Genomic DNA, 19,617 nt, shown 5'->3' with positions numbered 1-19,617 from the left:
CAAAAGTTAACCCAAAATAAGCTAGCAGTGTTAGTGACATTTTTAAGGAAGTTATTCAAAATCCTCCAAAATAACCTACCCTTTTCGTTCTCAGAGCGTTAATAAAACCTCCCAGGAAAACTTTTAAGGAATCAGTGTAAAACATTCTCAGAACCTCCCTGTAACCTAAAAATAAACGTTCCCAGAAAAGGCAAAATGTCCAGTTCTGTTTTCTCTGTTCTGTTCTATGAAAAAACGTTCAGTCTTACCAGCCAGGAAATGTATGGTTTCGTTCACACAACCAATGTGAAACCAAATAAATACATTCCCACAACTTCCAAGGAACCAAATGTGCTAGCTAGGGCATCACAGTTATTGATGCCTAAGTCAATACATTGCATCAGCGGTACACCTGCAGCACACAGTCTGCAGGAGACTAAATAGCTGTCTAAATGCATGTGAATGAAGTAGGTGAATAAGAGATGGTGTCAGACAGACAACTCCCTGAGGGGAGTTAAGGCTAGAGACTGAATCTGATTGACATGGATAGTTTCTGGAAGGAGGGATCAAAGCAAGAGAGAAACAGAGAAAGGAAAAGGAAAGAGGCTGAAAAGAAAGTGGGAGAGTTTTGTGCCTCGATTGTCTTGGACAGCTTGAGGCGACAGGGTTTATTTTGAACTCTTAATTCAGATAGATTGGATGGAGGCCAGTCGTGTGTGTGTGGGTGTGCGTGCGTTCTTGTGTGTGATCTTGCGTGCGTTCTTGCGTGCGTGCACTTCCGTGTGTGTGTGTGTACATCTGTGTGTGTGTGCACTTGTGTATGTGTGTGTGGCTGTGATGGATGGCCATCTGTGGTTTAATCAGATACATCTGAATATGCAAGCTAGCTAGTACAGTGCCTCAGACAGACAGCCATTTGCATTCCTGTCCAGCCCACCTAACCTGCACGATCTGTGTGTTTACCTGCTCATTAGAGGAGGTGTGTGTGTGTGAGAGCGGGCAAGAGTGGGTGTGTGTGTGTGTGCTCCCATTTGAAACATTTTAGTCATGCACAATGCCAGACACCGGGTGACGTTTTGAATGTTGTTGCTGAGACCTCTCCTCCCAAACTAGCTGTCAGCGAACGCCAAGCACACATACAGCGCCTTCTTAAGTATTCGTCCTCCTTGACTTATTCCACATTTTGTTGTGTCACAGCCTGAATTCAAAGTGGATTAAATATATTTGTTCTCTCTCCCGTCTACACACAATATCCCATGACAAAGTGAAATGTTTTCAAATTTATTGGAAATTAAATACAGAAATATCTCATTTACATACAGTACCAGTCAAAAGTTTGGACACACCTACTCATTCCAGGGCTTTTCTTTATTTGTACTACATTGGAGAATTAATAGTAAAAATAAAGAAAAACCCTGGAATGAGTAGGTGTGTCCAAACTTTTGACTGGTACTGTAAGTATTCACACCCCTTTGCAATGACGCTCTAAATTGAGCTCAGGTGCATCCAATTTCATTTGATCTGACTTGAGATGTCACTACAACTTGATTGAAGTCCACCTGTGGCCAATTAAATTGTTTGAACATTATTAAGAAGAAAACACAACTGTCTATAAAAGGTTCCACAGTTGACAGTGTATGTCAGAGCATGAATACCATGAATTCCAAAGAACTGTCCGTAGTTTTCTGAGATATCTCCGATATACCTGGGGAAGGGTATAAAACAAGTTTCCAAGAGCACAGTGGTCTCCATCATTGAAAAAAATGGAATTACCCAGACTCTGCCTAGAGCTGGCCTTCCAACCAAACTGAGCTACTGGGCAAGAAGTTCCTTGCCTGAGATGGGAGAACTTGCCAGAAGGAGAAGAGACTCTACAGCACTTTGCCAATCTGAGCTTTATGGGAGAGTGACCAGACGGAAGCCACTCCTGAGACAAAGGCACATGCCAGCATGCCTAGAGTTTGCAAAAAGGCACAAGAAAGACTGAGAGCATAAGGCAAAAATATTCTGTAGATTGATGAGACAAACATGTAACTATTTGGCCTGAATGCAAAGTCCTATGTCTGGAGAAAACCAGGCACAGCTCTTCATCTGGCTAACACCATCCCTACCGTGAAGCATGGTGGTGGCAGCATCATGCTATGAGGATGCTTTTCAGCAGCAGGGACTGGGAGACTGGTGAGAAGAGAGGGAACAATGAATGGAGCAAAATACAGGCAATCCTTGATTAGAACTTGCTTCAGAGTGCAAACGACCTTAAGACTGGGATGGATATTTCCATTCCAACAGGACAACGACCCCAAGCAAACAGCTAAACAATGCTGGAATGAGAGGCTTACTGTATTAGGGAAGTCTGGTTCTCGACGTAGGCCGTAGGCGGCGGACGTAAAGGTAACGTAAAGGTAATGGCGGACTGAACGAAGTTATGTAGAGCACCTCAAGATAAAACATAATATTCGAAATATCTGCTAAATTAGACTAAAATATTAGCACTAAATAATCTGGTGGGTGATAACCTTCAATCTGGATAATAACACAAAACAAATCCTAAGACTAGAGACATTTATCGACAAATATTACGAAAACAAGCAACACCCAAACATGACGGAGAGTAAGACAGAGGAACCGATTCAAAAACGAAAACGTGACTCCTCAACCGACACTGATGATCTAATATTCTCACCACCAGCAATGGTAAAGGTCGAAACCGATCTGTTAAAATCAATAAATGACAAACTGGGTATACTTGAATTAGTTAGTAAAGATATAAAAGAGTTGAAGGCAAGCCTAGAGATGAGTGATGAAAAAGCTGCGACATTGGAGCGCTAAAAGGGACAGTCAATAAGATTGAAACCGAAATGAATGAATTTAAAAAGGAGAACAACGTTCTGAAGGAATGCTTACTGGACATACAAACTAGATCCATGAGAGAGAATTTGGTACTTACAGGTATCCAAGAGAAAGAAGGAGAGGTTCCTGAATCTGTAGTTAGAGAGTTCCTTTTTGCAGCGCTTCAGATTCCACGCGAAGTTATCGATAAGATCCAACTTGAACGTGTACACCGCCTCAGACAGAGAGGGCAGAGGTACAAACGCCCAATCGTTGCCAAATTTGCTTAATTTAAAGATAAAATAATGGTTAAAAGCCTGGGTAAAAGACTTGCTGGGACCAAAATTGGCATGAATGATCAGTTTCCGAAAGAAATTGCAGAACGGCGCAAAGTTCTGTATCCAATTTTCAAAGAAAATAGATTAAAAGCGAAACGAGTAGCTCTCGTCGTTGATAAACTATATATTGATAACCAGTTGTTCAGAGACACAAGGATTACTCCATGGTTATTTTAAAAATTACAAAGTTCTCATAGATGAGGAAAATAAACACAATTCAAGCCCGGTTACTGATTGTAACAATACAATACAAAATATAGCTTTTCTATAAATCTTCACATATAACTAATTGAACACAAACACTATTTCTACATAGTGAAGATAAAAACTAAGTAAACAGAAGGCACAGTATGTGTGGATGGTGTGGTGTGTGTTTATTTTTATTTGTTATGTTTGGAAAGTTGAGTGAGTGAGTAATGAAATAGTTGCATATCCCAGAGCCAGTGTATTGCTGTGGGCCAGGTATGAGAGGGCTTTCAATGTTGTTCAAATGATGGATATACTTTTATAATGAATTATACGTCTTATTTATTTATTGGGGAACTACATTTTTAAAATAAATTATATCTAATTATTTATTATCCTATTTTAATGGTACGGTCCATGGCCCTATACCCTAGACACCCACATGAATGGCCCAGATACTAAGGAGAAGTCCCTAACTGTTTTATGTGCATGCTGTAAGCGGTCTGTATGCAGCCAAAATGAGGTCAGGGATCATGAGCAGCACTGCCCCCTCAAGATTCTGAGCCTGCTTGGCAGGGTTGGTCCTGCAAAGCCAAAGCCCCCTAAAGGGAGAGCATAATAAACAAGGAAATTCTCAAAGCTGCTAATGAGAACCTTGACGACCTTGTACCTAGCCGGTGGGGATTCCGGTGGGGTGCCCCCACCCAGACAGTGGCAGTGCTGGCAACACTAGCTGCAGTAACCCATGGGGAGGGGGTCACACTCTGACATTCAGAGAGGGGGTATATTATTGTGGCCCTGGTGGCACGAAACCAATCGGACTGCATGGAGATGCTTGGGAACATGGTCAAAATGGATGACCGTATTGTGGGTGTTTCAGGAAGAAGGTGTACATTTGACCTCCATCATCTAGGATGTGACAATGGTAAATAAATCTTTACATTTATGCTCATTTTTTGCGCGGTCTTGCAGGCCTTCTCATGCAGCTGCAACTGCAAGTACATTTGTAAATCATGACACATCTTGAGTTGGGCTCTGGGATGGTGCAATTGTTGAGAGGGTGAGCTTATGGTTGTGTGGGGGTAAGGGCTGAATGTGTGTGGGTGTATGTGTGTATCCCACAACTGTTGCGAAGGAAGAAGTAAAAGATGTTAGGGACTATAGAGGATGATTCACAGCAATATGTAATAAAAATCGAGGTGAGGGCGATGGAAATGCATTTGGCAATGGATCTGCTTCGGTTCGGTGGATGGTGCTGTGTGCACTTTTCGAAGGATGGATCCCAGTCGGTCCGGGGCTGTGCGATGCGGGGGGTCGGGGGTGGTCTGCCGGGCATTGGGATGACAACCCAACTCGAGATGGGGGCTTTTGGCGGGTGGAATAGTGGGGACCAATTGGAGGTTTGCTTAGTGGAGATGCAAATGTCATGGTACAACTATATAGACACTCAATCATTATGTTACTTTTTAATAGGACGTTTACAAACATATATTTTGATAAAAATAATTGAAAGGTGTGTCTCATTATGGTAAGTGGTGAAATAAGTATAGCCAGTTACAATTGTAATGGCTTAGCAGATAATAAGAAAAGACGATCAGTATTTACCTGGCTAAAAGAGAAGGATTATAATATCTACTGTTTACAGGAAACCCATTCGACAGTTTTAGATGAAGTTTTGTGGAAAAAGAACTGGGGGGGCGAAATATATTTCTCCCATGGGCAAAGAAATTCAAAAGGGGTGATGGTTTTAATTAATAATAACTTTGATCCAAATGTGCAACTTGTCCAAACAGATCTTCAAGGTAGATGGATTATTTTAAATATGTTATTGGACAATAAACATATATGGCTTATTAACCTATACGGTCCGAATAATGATGATCCAAGCTTCTTTGACAATATATATAAGAATGTATCAACTCTACAAGCAACACTATACTCCATTATTGTAGTGGGAGATTTTAATACGGTCTTAAATACCTCTATGGACCGGAAAGAAAATCACACTACAAACTATCACCCTCAGGCACTTAAGGAAATCAGGAATGTCATGGATATATTGGAATTAGTGGATATATGGAGACTTAAATACCCTGACCTAGTGAGATATACATGGAGGAGGCTTAATCAAGCTAGTCGCCTTGACTACTTTCTTATATCATTCTCTCTGGCACCAAAAGTTAAAAAGTGTTTGATAGGGGACAGAATGCGGTCGGACCATCACATAATTGGCATATATATTACTCTTACAGAATTTCCACGTGGGCGAGGATATTGGAAATTTAATCAAAGCCTACTAGATGATAAATTGTTTAGAACTAGGACAGAAGAATTTATAACTGACTTTTTTAGACATAACATAGGTACAGCAGATCCCCATATTGTATGGGACACTTTTAAGTGTGCCTTTAGAGGCCATGCAATTCAGTGCTCATCTATAAAACAAAAGCAATTTCGATCAAAAGAGTCCATATTAACAAAGGAAATTGAAGGACTAACAGTACAGTTAGATAACAATAAAAACGGTACCATAGAGGCACAGAATAAGTTAGAGGAAAAACAAAAAGAAATGGAGGAACTTATTCAAGAAAGATCCAGTGTAATATATTACAAAAATAAAGCGAACTGGATGGAATATGGGGAAAAATGCACCAAATTCTTTTTCAATCTTCAATATAGAAATGCTACCAAAAAAAAACGTATTAAAACTTGTTACAAATGATGGAGTCACGCATGATTCACCAAATGATATTTTGAAAGAGGAAGTAAAGTACTTTAAGAATATATTTTCGTTTCAGGCTCCTCCATCTCCACTAACTGAAACTAATTGTATGGATTTTTTCCCTAATAATAATGTAAAATTAACATCTGTACAGAAAGACTCATGTGAAGGCCTAATTACAGAGGAGGAACTACTTGATGCAATTGGGGCCTTTAAGGATGGGAAAACTCCAGGACTGGATGGCATACCAGTGGAAGTATACAAACATTTTTGTTGATATATTCAAAGGACCATTATTAGCTTGTTTTAACCACTCCTATATAAATTATAGATTATCAGACACGCAACAAGAAGGTGTGATATCATTATTACTGAAACAGGACCCAAGTGGTATATATAAAGATCCAGTCCATTTAAAAAATTGGAGACCTCTTACACTTCAGTGTTGTGATGCAAAAATCCTAGCAAAATGCTTGGCGCATAGAATAAAAAAAGTTTTGTCAGATATTATTCATCCTAATCAGACAGGTTTTTTACATGGACGATACATTGGAGATAATATAAGGCAAGTACTGGAAACAATAGAACACTATGAAATATCGGGGACACCAGGCCTGGTTTTCATAGCTGATTTTGAAAAGGCTTTTGATAAAGTACGACTGGAGTTTATATATAAATGCCTAGAATATTTCAATTTTGGGGAATCTCTTATAAAATGGGTAAAAATTATGTATAGTAACCCTAGGTGTAAAATAGTAAATAATGGCTACATCTCAGAAAGTTTTAAACTATCTAGAGGAGTAAAACAAAGTTGTCCACTATCGGCATATCTATTTATTATTGCCATCGAAATGTTAGCTGTTAAAATTAGATCAAACATTAATATTAAGGGATTAGAAATCCAGGGCCTAAAACCTAAGGTGTCATTGTACGCTGATGATTCATGTTTTCTTTTAAAACCACAACTAGAATCTCTCCACGGCCTCTTAGAGGATCTAGATACATTTGCTATCCTCTCTGGATTAAAACCAAATTATGATAAATGTACCATATTACGTATTGGATCACTAAAAAATACACATTTTACATTGCCATGTAGTTTACCAATTAAATGGTCTGACGGTGATGTGGACATACTCGGTATACAAATCCCAAAAGAAATAAATGATCTCACTCCAATAAATTTTTATAGAAAGTTAGCAAAAATAGATAAGATCTTGCTACCATGGAAAGGAAAATACCTGTCTATTTGTGGGAAAATCACCCTGATTAACTCTTTAATCATATCACAGTTTACCTATTTGCTTATGGTTTTGCCTACACCTAGTGACCTGCTTTTAAAATTATATGAACAAAAAATATTCAATTTTATTTGGAACGACAAGCCAGATAAAATTAAAAGGGCCTATTTATATAACGAATATGAATTCGGAGGGCAGAAATTATTAAATATTAAAGCATTAGACCTCTCACTAAAGGCATCAGTCATACAAAAGTTATACTTAAATCCAAACTGGTTCTCTAGTAGATTGGTACGAATGTCTCATCCTATGTTCAAGGAGGGCCTTTTTCCCTTTATTCAGATTACACCTGCTCACTTTCGGTTGCTTGAAAAGGAAATAATCTCCAAAATATCTTTATTTTTTAAACAAGCCTTAGAAAGTTGGTTGCAATTTCAGTTTAATCCACCTGAAAGGACGGAACAAATAGTACAACAAATCTTGTGGTTAAATTCAAATATAGTAATTGATAAAAAAACTGTATTTATCGAAGAAATGTTTAAAAAAGGTATAATTTTTGTGAATGATATCATAAATAGGACTGGTGGAGTAATGTCAGACATGCAGCTAACACAGACATATGGAAATGTCTGCTCTACCCAAAATTACAACCAATTAATTGCAGCATTACCACAAAAATGGAAGAGGCAGGTTGAAGGGGATAAAAGTAAGGAACTTGTATGTCGGCCTTATATTAAAGAACATAAATGGTTAAAGAAAAGTGTGATAAGTAAAAACATATACCAATTTCATTTAAGGACCAAAAAACTTACAGCTGTGCCATATAAATTGCAAAATAGTTGGGAAGAGATTTTCGATGTACCCATTCCATGGCACATGGTTTATGAATTGATACGCAAAACAACGCCGGATTCAAAACTTCGAATTTTTCAATTTAAATTATTGTACAAAATTCTTGCAACTAATAGAATGTTATATATATGGGGGATACAATCTTCCCAGCTCTGTAGATTCTGCTGTGAGGAGGCAGAGTCATTAGACCATTTATTTTGGTATTGTCCGCATGTAGCTCGTTTTTGGTCACAGGTCCAGGAATGGTTGAAGAATTGCAACATTTGCGTAGAACTAACGCTACAGATAGCAATACTGGGGGATTTGAAAAGCCATAGTCAATCAATCAATAATATAATAGTTATTTTAGCAAAAATGTTTATTTTTAATTTACAATCCGTGGAAGCTATGAGAATAGGAAGATTCAAATCTTTTGTGAAGCATCACAGCACAGTTGAAAAATATATGGCAAATAAAAATCCGAAATGGATGATGTTGGAAGATAGATGGGAAAGGTTGAGTGGAGCTGAAGGGTGGGACTAATAACAAGATAAACAATGTAGGGCATACGGGATCTGTGAAATGTGTATAGGTGCGGAGCTATTGTGAAATAGCACAGTTACAAGTGGAAATCAAACTGGATGGACAACAGAAATAGAGGAAGGACTAAGAACAAACAAGAGAGAACTATTATAAAGTAGACTGTGTCTGTAAAATGTGTATAAGATGTATAAATTGAAGGTAAAAACAGAAATGTTTATCAGTTTACTCCACTTGGGGGATCGGTGGTAGGGTTTGCGGGGAATAATAATAAAGGTATACTCTTTTAAAAAAGTATGTATGTCTATGTAGGTATGTGTATGTATGTATATATGTGTATATGTATGCATATGTGAATGGATATATATATTTACCCCCAAAAATATGGGGGATTGGAAATGATGCAGACAATTACATTGGAAGCAACATTCTTTCCGCAATATTAAGCTGATCCACCCCAAAAAAATAAAAATAAAAATAATAAAAAATAAAAAACAATGCTGGAATGGCTTCAGAACAAGAATGGGAAAGTCCTTGAGTGGCCCAGCCAGAGCCCAGACTTGAATCCCAATCCCATCGGTGGAAAGACTTGAAGATTGCTGTTCACCGCCACTCCCCATCTAACTTAACAGAGCTTGAGAAAATCACCAAATCCGAATGTGCAAAGCTGATATAGACACACCCAAGACGACTCAAAGCTGTAATCGGCTCAGGGGTGTGAGTACTTATGTATGTTATATAGATATTTCTGTATTTCATTTTCAATACATTTGCAAAAAATGTTGTATTGTGTGGACATGGGTGTGGAATAAAATCAATTTAATCCATTTTGAATTCAGGCTGTAACACAACAAAATGTGGAATAAGTCAAGGGGTATAAATACTTTCTGAAGGCACTATATGTCGCGTGTGAACCTTCGTTCAAATCGTCATACTGTGGCTGAACAATGTCAAACTAATCAGATAGCATTGAATAGAGTTCTGTGCTGTATACACACTAATTGCGCGCAATCTCCTGACAAAGACCGGAATGATGAAGAAACTGATTGCATTAGAGAAAAAATATTAGTAGGATCTTGCTTGCGTTTCATTTACTTTAATGTTAAGCCTTCAAGGTCAGTGTTGAGTTATAGTGACCTTGTGTCTCTCTGTCTTGTCTCAGGTCGCTCTGGCAGTTTGTTATTGTTGATGGCCGTTGTGGCAGTTTTTGACTCAGCGTGTGCTCATTGGCTGGCTCGCTCTGTTGAGAGAGAGAGAGAGAGATACTGAATCCTCCACCAGGAAATTCAATTTTTTTATGTGGAGTTTCATCTACTATTTCTTTCAAAGTCCACCCACCATCTACTGAAATACACAACCTTCTTGGCCGAAGCACCTCCAACTAGGTCCCTTGATAAATATTTAAAATGTCGGCCATCATTATCTCCAACTCCCACATTTGCAAAATCAATCTCTTGGCTGAAATTAAAAAGCCTGCGCCCGTCTGGCTAACACCTTGTGTCCTAAAACCACTTTCAAAGAGTCCACTCCCATCCTGACAAGCAAATGTCAGCAAACAGCTGATCTGTTCCAGGTGCACGGCCTCAAGACAGCTACTGCACAGCAGCAAAGACAGAAACATCCCTGTCAGAAATCTTATTATGTGTAGAACTTCAGAAGTAAGCAGGTGACAAGTGAAGGGAGGGAAGTCCTGGAGTTGTTTTCTATAATGGTTGGAGCCGTTCAACTAAACAGAGATGTCTGGTTAAACTGACAGCTAGCCTCCGCATCCTTTCTGGGTTGGATTGATGTTTTCTTAATGTCACAGGGGCCGATTACACTGAATCTATTTGTAGAGGAGAGCATAGGGCCTGGCTTGACCCTAAGAGAAAAACCACATGATTTCACATGTAGGAAATCAGATGATTTCACATGTGATATTACACTTGAAATCATGTGAAAACATGTTTTTTGAACACTTCACATGTGACATTTCACATGTGAAAACAAAAATGAGTCATTATTATACACACAGTGCTTTTGACTTACATACTTGACACACTTTGACTACATTGTGTATCAATGGAGGACTTGAGATGGAGACGACAAAGTGTGTTTAAACAATCGTCAAAGACTAATTATTTTAACCTAAAGCATTTAATAAAGACATTTATATTACCATATTATGGGGAATGGGAATGAGAGGGCTACTTACACTGTGTTGGAAAGGGATCACAGCGGTGATTGAATGAGGGTATGAGGCATGAAAGGGTTTCTTCAACAAAAAAGTCCACAACATTTTCGGCAGTGTTGGCTATTCTACCATTCTGGTGCAGAAAACTGCACCCTCGCGCTGGTACAGTAGATAGCGAGGCAAATTTTAATAAATTGCACTAACTGGACACAAAAATAAAGTTCTAAAACCAAGAAAACTATTTATAATATAATATACCTCCTCAGTCTCCTGTAATTTGAAAAAACTAATTTGAATTGAACAATATCCCCAAAATGCTCAACTTTCACTTTTCACTCTTAATCTCTATCCAACAATGTCACCAAGCTTCTTAACACATAGAACACTCTGTGGCACAATCCCAATACAACTCAATAGGTTCATTCTCTGATCCTAATTCTATGATTGGATGGACAACATGTCATTTCATACTGCAAATACTTTGATTGGTTGGAGTAAAGTGTTCAAACCGTGTGGCTGGCAGCATTGAAAATCAAAAATAGAGAGAAAGAGAGAGAACGAGACAGAGAAAGAGGGGGGGTACTGGGTTTTCAGATGAAAGGAGAGGAGAGTTGGAATAGGTTAAAGAGTGAAGAGAGAGGAGTGAATATGGGTAGGAGAGATGACCTGGGCCTAGTTCCATTAGGATCCTTTCACCTTCTCCTAACTCATTCCTTTTTGGCATTGGTCGATCGGGAAATCAATACAGTGGAAGCTTTTATTGTCCTGTTGGAAGGCTAGCTGGCAGCATCACCATACTACTTGAATCTAGACCAATCCACTATCCAGTTCTATCAGATTTGGAAGCACCAGGGGAGATGGTCATGACTCCCATCAACAGCATCCTCCCGGATACCTTAGACCCACTCCAATTTGCATACCGCCCCAACAGATCCACAGATGATGCAATCTCAATCGCACTCCACACTGCTCTTTCCCACCTGGACAAAAGGAACACCTATGTGAGAATGGTGTTCATTGACTACAGCTCAGCGTTCAACACCATAGTGCCCACGAAGCTCATCACTAAGCTAAGGACACTGGGACTAAACACCTCCCTCTGCAACTGGGTCCTGGACTTCCTGACGGGCCGCCTCCAGGTGGTAAGGGTAGGCAACAACACGTCTGCAACGCTGATCCTCAACACTGTGGCCCCTCAGGGGTGTGTACTTAGTCCCCTCCTGTACTCCCTGTTCACCCACGACTGCGTTGCCAAACACGACTCCAACACCATCATTAAGTTTGCTGACGACAAAACAATGGTAGGCCTGATCACCGACAACGATGAGACAGCCTAGAGGGAGGAGGTCAGAGACCTCACAGTGTGGTGCCAGGACAACAACCTTTCCCTCAATATGAGCAAGACAAAGGAGATGATCGTGGACTACAGGAAAAGGTGGGCCGAACAGGCCCACATTAACATCGACGGAAATGTAGTGGAGCGGGTTGAGAGTTTCAAGTTCCTTGGTGTCCACATCACCAACAAACTATCATGGTCCAAACACACCAAGACAGTCATGAAGAGGGCATGACCAAATCAAATCAAATTTATTTATATAGCCCTTCGTACATCAGCTGATATCTCAAAGTGCTGTACAGAAACCCAGCCTAACACCCCAAACAGCAAGCAATACAAGTGTAGAAGCACGGTGGCTAGGAAAAACTCCCTAGAAAGGCCGAAACCTAGAGAGGAACCAGGCTATGAGGGGTGGCCAGTCCTCTTCTGGCTGTGCCGGGTGGAGATTAGAACAGAACATGGCCAAGATGTTCAAATGTTCATAAATGACCAGCATGGTCAAATAATAATAATCACAGTAGTTATCGAGGGTGCAGCAAGTCAGCATCTCAGGAGTAAATGTCAGTTGGCTTTTTTAGCAAGTCCGGTGAACAGGTCAGGGTTCCATAGCCGCAGGCAGAACAGTTGAAACTGGAGCAGCAGCAAGGCCAGGTGGACTGGGGACAGCAAGGAGTCATCATGCCAGGTAGTCCTGACGCATGGTCCTAGGGCTCAGGTCCTCCGAGAGAGAGAGAAGGAGAGAATTAGAGAGAGCATACTTAAATTCACACAGGACACCGGATAAGACAGGAGAAATCCACCAGATATAACAAACTGACCCTAGCCCCCCGACACATTAACTACTGCAGCATAAATACTGGAGGCTGAGACAGGAGGGGTCAGGAGACACTGTGGCCCCATCCGATGATACCCCACAGACAGGGCCAAACAGGAAGGATATAACCCCACCCACTTTGCCAAAGCACAGCCCCCACACCACTAGAGGGAAATCTTCAACCAACAACTTACCATCCTGAGACAAGGCCGAGTATAGCCCACAAAGATCTCCGCCACGGCACAAACCAAGGGGGGGCGCCAACCCAGATGGGAAGATCACGTCAGTGACTCAACCCACTCAAGTGACGCACCCCTCCTAGGGACGGCATGAAAGAGCACCAGTAAGCCAGTGACTCAGCCCCTGTAATAGGGTTAGAGGCAGAGAATCCCAGTGGCAAGAGGGGAACCGGCCAGGCAGAGACAGCAAGGCCGGTTCGTTGCCCCAGAGCCTTTCCGTTCACCTTCACACTCCTGGGCCAGACTACACTCAATCATATGACCTACTGAAGAGATGAGTCTTCAGTAAAGACTTAAAGGTTGAGACCGAGTCCCGTGTGGCTCAGTTGGTAGAGCATGGCGCTTGCAACGCCAGGGTTGTGGGTTCATTCCCCACGGGGGGATCAGGATGAATATGTATGAACTTTCCAATTTGTAAGTCGCTCTGGATAAGAGCGTCTGTTAAATGTAATGTAAAAGAGTCTGCGTCTCTCACATGGGTAGGCAGACCATTCCATAAAAATGGAGATCTATAGGAGAAAGCCCTGCCTACAGCTGTTTGCTTAGAAATTCTAGGGACAATTAGGAGGCCTGCGTCTTGTGACCGTAGCGTATGTACGGCAGGACCAACTCGGAAAGATAGGTAGGAGCAAGCCCATGTAACGCTTTGTAGGTTAACAGTAAAACCTTGAAATCAGCCCTTGCCTTAACAGGAAGCCATTGTGGGGCAGCTAGCACTGGAGTAATATGATCAAATTTTTGGGTTCTAGTCAGGATTCTAGCAGCCGTATTTAGCACTAACTGAAGTTTATTTAGTGCTTTATCCAGGTAGCCGGAAAGTAGAGCATTGCAGTAGTCTAACCTAGAAGTAACAAAAGCATGGATAAATTTTTCTGCATCATTTTTGGACAGAAAATGTCAGATTTTTGCAATGTTACGTAGATGGAAAAAAGCTGTCCTTGAAACAGTCTTGATATGTTCGTCAAAAGAGAGATCAAGGTCCAGAGTAACGCCGAGGTCCTTCACAGTTTTATTTGAGACGACTTTACAACCATCAAGATTAATTGTCAGATTCAACAGAAGATCTCTTTGTTTCTTGGGACCTAGAACAAGCATCTCTGTTAGTCCGAGTTTAAAAGTAAAACATTTTCCGCCATCCACTTCCTTATGTCTGAAACACAGGCTTCTAGCGAGGTCAATTTTGGGGCTTCACCATGTTTCATTGAAATGTACAGCTGTGTGTCATCCGCATAGCAGTGAAAGTTAACATTATGTTTTCGAATGACATCCCCAAGAGGTAAAATATATAGTGAAAACAATAGTGGTCCTAAAACAGATCCTTGAGGAACACCGAAATGTACAGTTGATTTGTCAGAGGACAAACCATTCACAGAGACAAACTGATATCTTTCCAACAGATAAGATCTAAACCAGGCCAGAACTTGTCCGTGTAGACCAATTTGGGTTTCCAATCTCTCCAAAAGAATGTGTTGATCGATGGTATCAAAGGCAGCACTAAGGTCTAGTAGCACGAGGACAGATGCAGAGCCTCGGTCTGACGCCATTAAAAGGTAATTTACCACCTTCACAAGTGCAGTCTCAGTGCTATGATGGGGTCTAAAACCAGACTGAAGCATTTCGTATACATTGTTTGTCATCAGGAAGGCAGTGAGTTGCTGCGCAACAGCTTTTTCTACAATTTTTGAGAGGAATGGAAGATTCGATATAGGCCGATAGTTTTTTATATTTTCTGGGTCATATTTCTGGGTCATACCCATATTCTGGTTTATATTTTTTGGCTTTTTCAAGAGAGGCTTTATTACTGCCACTTTTAGTGAGTTTGGTACACATCCGGTGGATAGAGAGCCGTTTATTATGTTCAACATAAGAGGGCCGAGCACAGGAAGCAGCTCTTTCAGTAGTTTAGTTGGAATGACAGCACCTTTTCCCCCTCAGGAGACTGAAACGATTTGGCATGGGTCCCCAGATCCTCAAAGTTCTACAGCTGCACCACATAGACTGTTTTCTCTGCTACCGCACGGCAAGCGTTACCGGAGTGCCAAGTCTAGAACCAAAAGGCTCCTTAACAGCTTCTACCCCCAAGCCATAAGACTGCTGAACAATGAATCAAATGGCCACCGGACTATTTACATTGACACATGTACAAATTACAAATTGTATATAACCTCGCTATTGTTATTTTATTGTGTTACTTAATTTTTTTACTTTAGTTTATTTGGTAAATATTTTCTTAACTCTTTCTTGAACTGCACTGTTGGTTAAGGGGTTGTAAATAAGCATTTCACGGTAAAGTCTATACTTGTTGTATTCGGCGCATGTGACAAATAAAGTTTGATTTGATTTGAGACTGAAACTGAATGGGGCCCCAAGAAGACCGTCACACACTTCAACTGGTCTGGGTGGCAAGAGAGCATCCGTGTGATAAAGAGAAAGGAATAGAGCACGTCTGTTTTTTCCATCATCCATGTTCCTCTTAAATGTTTTCCTTGTGTCACCTGTTTCAGAAAAATATTCCAAAGCATGTATTCCTCCCTAGGCAAAATGGCACAGGAACAGGCAAGAGCTTAGTTCACTATCGCCTGCCCCCGCGCACACACTGCCACAGGCTCTTTCACACACACACACGTGCATAAATTTGAGGGATTGAGTGTTTGTGCGTCAATCTATGATACTGTCCCTCCTACCCTCTTTTTCCCCTCTCTCACTTCCTAAACCTCTCACTCCCCTCCCTCCCTCTCTCCCCTCCCCCTCTATCTTTCACTCTTTCAGATATCTGAAGCCCAACACACGGAAGAAATCCAAACGCAAGACGTCTGTGATTAAAAAGACCCGTAACCCTGAATTCAATGAGGTATATCCCTGCTGGGTCTCCAGGGGAGACTGGCACCTTCTGTGCTAGGCATGCAGTGTGTTGTAGCATGTGCTCTAGCAATGCTCTCTCTGAAGGTCAATCTTAATGTCAATGCTAATGAGATGTCCAGTCCAATATCCCACACTCTCCACATCTGTCATCCTCTCTCTCTCTCTCTCTCTCACTTCTAGTATACAGTATTCATCACCTCTTCTACCCTCTCTTCTTTTCATAGGAAATTCTCTACATCCCTTTCCTCCGAATTGAATTCTAACAATCGATAATAATTTGCAATCGCCTGAACACTTTTACCACTGACACATCAATGTGTTGACAAAGACTTACAGTAAGCATGCCAGTAAGGTCCTTCGGTTGGCTCTCTCATCTCTATATTTATGTCACCCTTCCCTCTCTCCCCCGCTCATCCTACAGCGTGGGCATTGCGAAGTATTAACGCCAAGCCTTTTATTTCGATTCCCTCAAAAGTAATGTACACTATCACGGGGCCTTGATATAATTGCAGCGATGTGGCTAGTCTGAAACCTAGAACTGCCTAAATTCAACTCCAAGTGGAAACAATATAAGGCTCAGTTACAGGCCCATCTGATGATAGTGCTCCTGCTCATATCTGGTTGTTAATTAATAGATGGGATATACTGTACTGTATGTCTCCAGATCACTTATTTCTAAAACTATGGTTGTGACATTGTCTTCTATTTCTCAATGACCTCCCATACATCTCCCTGTCATGTGGCCAAGGAGTAGTTGGATCAACAGTGGAAAGCATTTTGCATAACAAGTGACATCAGTGTCCGTATTCATAAAGCTGCTTGGAGTATAGGTGCTTGAGTAGGAGTGATGATCTAGGATCAAATTCCGTCCGTTCGTAGCTTTAGCACTGCTACTCTGAGACGCTTTGTGAACGCGGGGCCCTTTTCTTTTGTGTGTGTATGGCTTAGTTTTTCCCCATTTTGTTTACAGTACTTCTGTAAGTAATGTCACAGGTACAAGTAGACATTGCTCTTAGACACTGATCTGGGATGAGTTTACCCCTCACAAATCCTAACTTTAGTAATTAGGGGGGAAACACTAAAGCTGACCATAGATCAGTGTCCAGTAGCAACCTCCTCCTACTCTTACTGAATGGGCTCTCCTGTGGTTCCCTCACACCCTATAGGAGTTATTTTATGAGATCTCCATGTCAGAGCTGTCCAATAAGACTCTGGAGGTCACTGTCTGGGACTACGACTTGGGACGATCCAATGACTTCATAAGTGAGACTCTTCACTTTGCACACATGCACGCACACATACACACATATGCACACACACACACACACACACACACACACACACACACACACACACACACACACACACACACACACACACACACACACACACACACACACACACACACACACACACGGAGCGAGAGAGAGATGGCTAGAGAGCAGGAGCGAGAGAGTCAAATCTCATCTTGACACATCCCTATACCCACAGAAGCCAAACTTTTGTGCAGATATTCCATTGGGACTTTGAACTCCTGAAAGGTTCCCATGGTGACACTGCTTGTCATGTTTACAGGTGGAGTGTGCCTGAGCTGTCACTCACAGGGAGACCCCCTCCGCCATTGGATGGACTGCCTTAAGAACAAGGGTCAGAGTGTGGAGCGCTGGCACATACTGACCAATGAGCTCCCAAGATCCGTAAGTCATGAATAAGGCCACACATCTACTGTGACACAAGGCGGAGTCCCAATTCTTCATCCTTCTCCCAAAGTTGCACACTTCCAGTCATGGATATATCAACGGTGGAAACTCCTTCAAGGCAAGTGTGGAGAATTTGACACAGATCAAATCATCCCTCTAGCTCCCTACCACCTAGGAATTCCTATAGATCTGAGAGGATTGGATAGACCAAAAATATGGGGGAAATTCCACCTAGCTTATCATAACGCAAAGGGGAAGCCATGACCATATTGATCTGGATCCTATTGAAACCTTTCAGATCTACTGTAGTGCCTAAGTGGTAGGGGTTATGGGTCGATTTGGAACTCAGCGAAGTTGAAGCATTTCTAAGCGCTCTCTAGAGCCCTGTTGATACCTGGTTGTAACATGCGTCCATCTTCCTGATATTTTCCTTATCTTATCTGTCTAGACCTATTCCACATTCAGATAGCAATGCGTCTTTTAATCGTCTACACCCGTCTAAAAATGTGGGCACAATCCAAATGTGGACAGGATCAGGACAAAGGACACATGTTAGCAGCAGGTATAAATGGGGATGACTTGCCACAGGATGGGATGCACTACCCGTATGTTTCTATGTCTATAAAGGTGATTCAAACCTACACACCATGGAAATGATACATGCTGAATAAAAGTCATACACAATACAAGGCCTGGATGTTATGAAGCACAACTATTTTATGCTCTGGAATAGACTAGTGGTGTAGATGATCCCTCCAAGTTAGATTAGAGTTTCTTTGATTATTTGAATCGGTTGAGTCGGGGTCAACTGGGGGTCCCGAGGACCGATTTTGTGAAACGCTGAGTTAGATGGAGATGTTGGTCAGTGGGATGGGGAATGCGGTTTATGTTGCCTTACGGCCTCTTGTCACTAATGTTGCCATTCACAACTCAACATCATACTTCCAATTTTTTATGATTTCATCTACACGTTTTAGTCCACGGGCTTTTTTACTTCTCTTGTTCAGCTGATTTGATTGAATTCCATATATTTCATGGTGATTTTAATAACAAATTGATATCTATGTTGGTAATAATATGCCTATTCTACACAAATACCGGCACACAAATATCTAACATCAGATATCCTGTTTGTATTGTTGACATTTTAACCCAAATGGAACCCTATTCCCTACATTATGCACTACTTTTGACCAAAGCCCTATGGGCCTTGGTCAAAAGTAGTGCACTACATAGGGAATAAGGGGCAATTTGGGACAAATACATTCACTGCATCCCAAACATGACATACACTGATAATATTATGAATACATAAATTCTTCCATGTGTTTGCATGATGCAACACAGAATTTACTAAAAAAAAATGGTCCCCTCCCTTATATTACTATACCCTGCCTCAAAAAAGTATTTGATAAAAAAATGATTATTACTTTATTATTGAGGTGTTTTCCCTGTATTGTTATTTTATGTAATGCTTCTTATATCTGTCTCTTAATGCACAACTGAATGTGTGAATGTCAGTTTTTACTGACCTTTCAATGGCTGTATTCGATTATCTTGTTCTGCTTTTAACAATTGTTGTTCTTACATTTATATCAGGTGTTTTGTGTACAATATGAAAATACATTTGGAATGCACTACTGTATAAGTCTGACTTGGTTTCTATTTTGTGAAATGGCTTGGCTGAGGGAAATCCAGTACTCACTCAGTACTATTGAACAGTAAAATAGCTCACTCCTACCCCCTGGTGGTTCAATTTCACATTTGAGTAATTTAGCAAACCCTCTGACCATGTTCAACGGTCCTTGCTATCCTGCATCCTTCAGA

At 40.9% G+C, this 19,617-nt stretch overlaps 1 long non-coding RNA gene across 1 annotated transcript in view; it reads left to right on the top strand.

Annotated features, from left to right (window-relative positions):
* Positions 1–19,617, top strand: part of LOC129855693 (uncharacterized) — a 27,270-nt gene extending 7,653 nt beyond the window's left edge. Inside the window, exons 4-6 of the long non-coding RNA XR_008759548.1 lie at positions 15,998–16,079; positions 17,257–17,353; positions 17,666–19,617. This is a non-coding gene — a long non-coding RNA (uncharacterized LOC129855693). The remainder of the gene's footprint in view (positions 1–15,997; positions 16,080–17,256; positions 17,354–17,665) is intronic.

Source organism: Salvelinus fontinalis, chromosome 5, assembly GCF_029448725.1.
Source record: "Salvelinus fontinalis isolate EN_2023a chromosome 5, ASM2944872v1, whole genome shotgun sequence".
Lineage (NCBI taxonomy): Eukaryota > Metazoa > Chordata > Actinopteri > Salmoniformes > Salmonidae > Salvelinus > Salvelinus fontinalis.
This window is presented reverse-complemented; position numbering and strand designations above follow the sequence as displayed.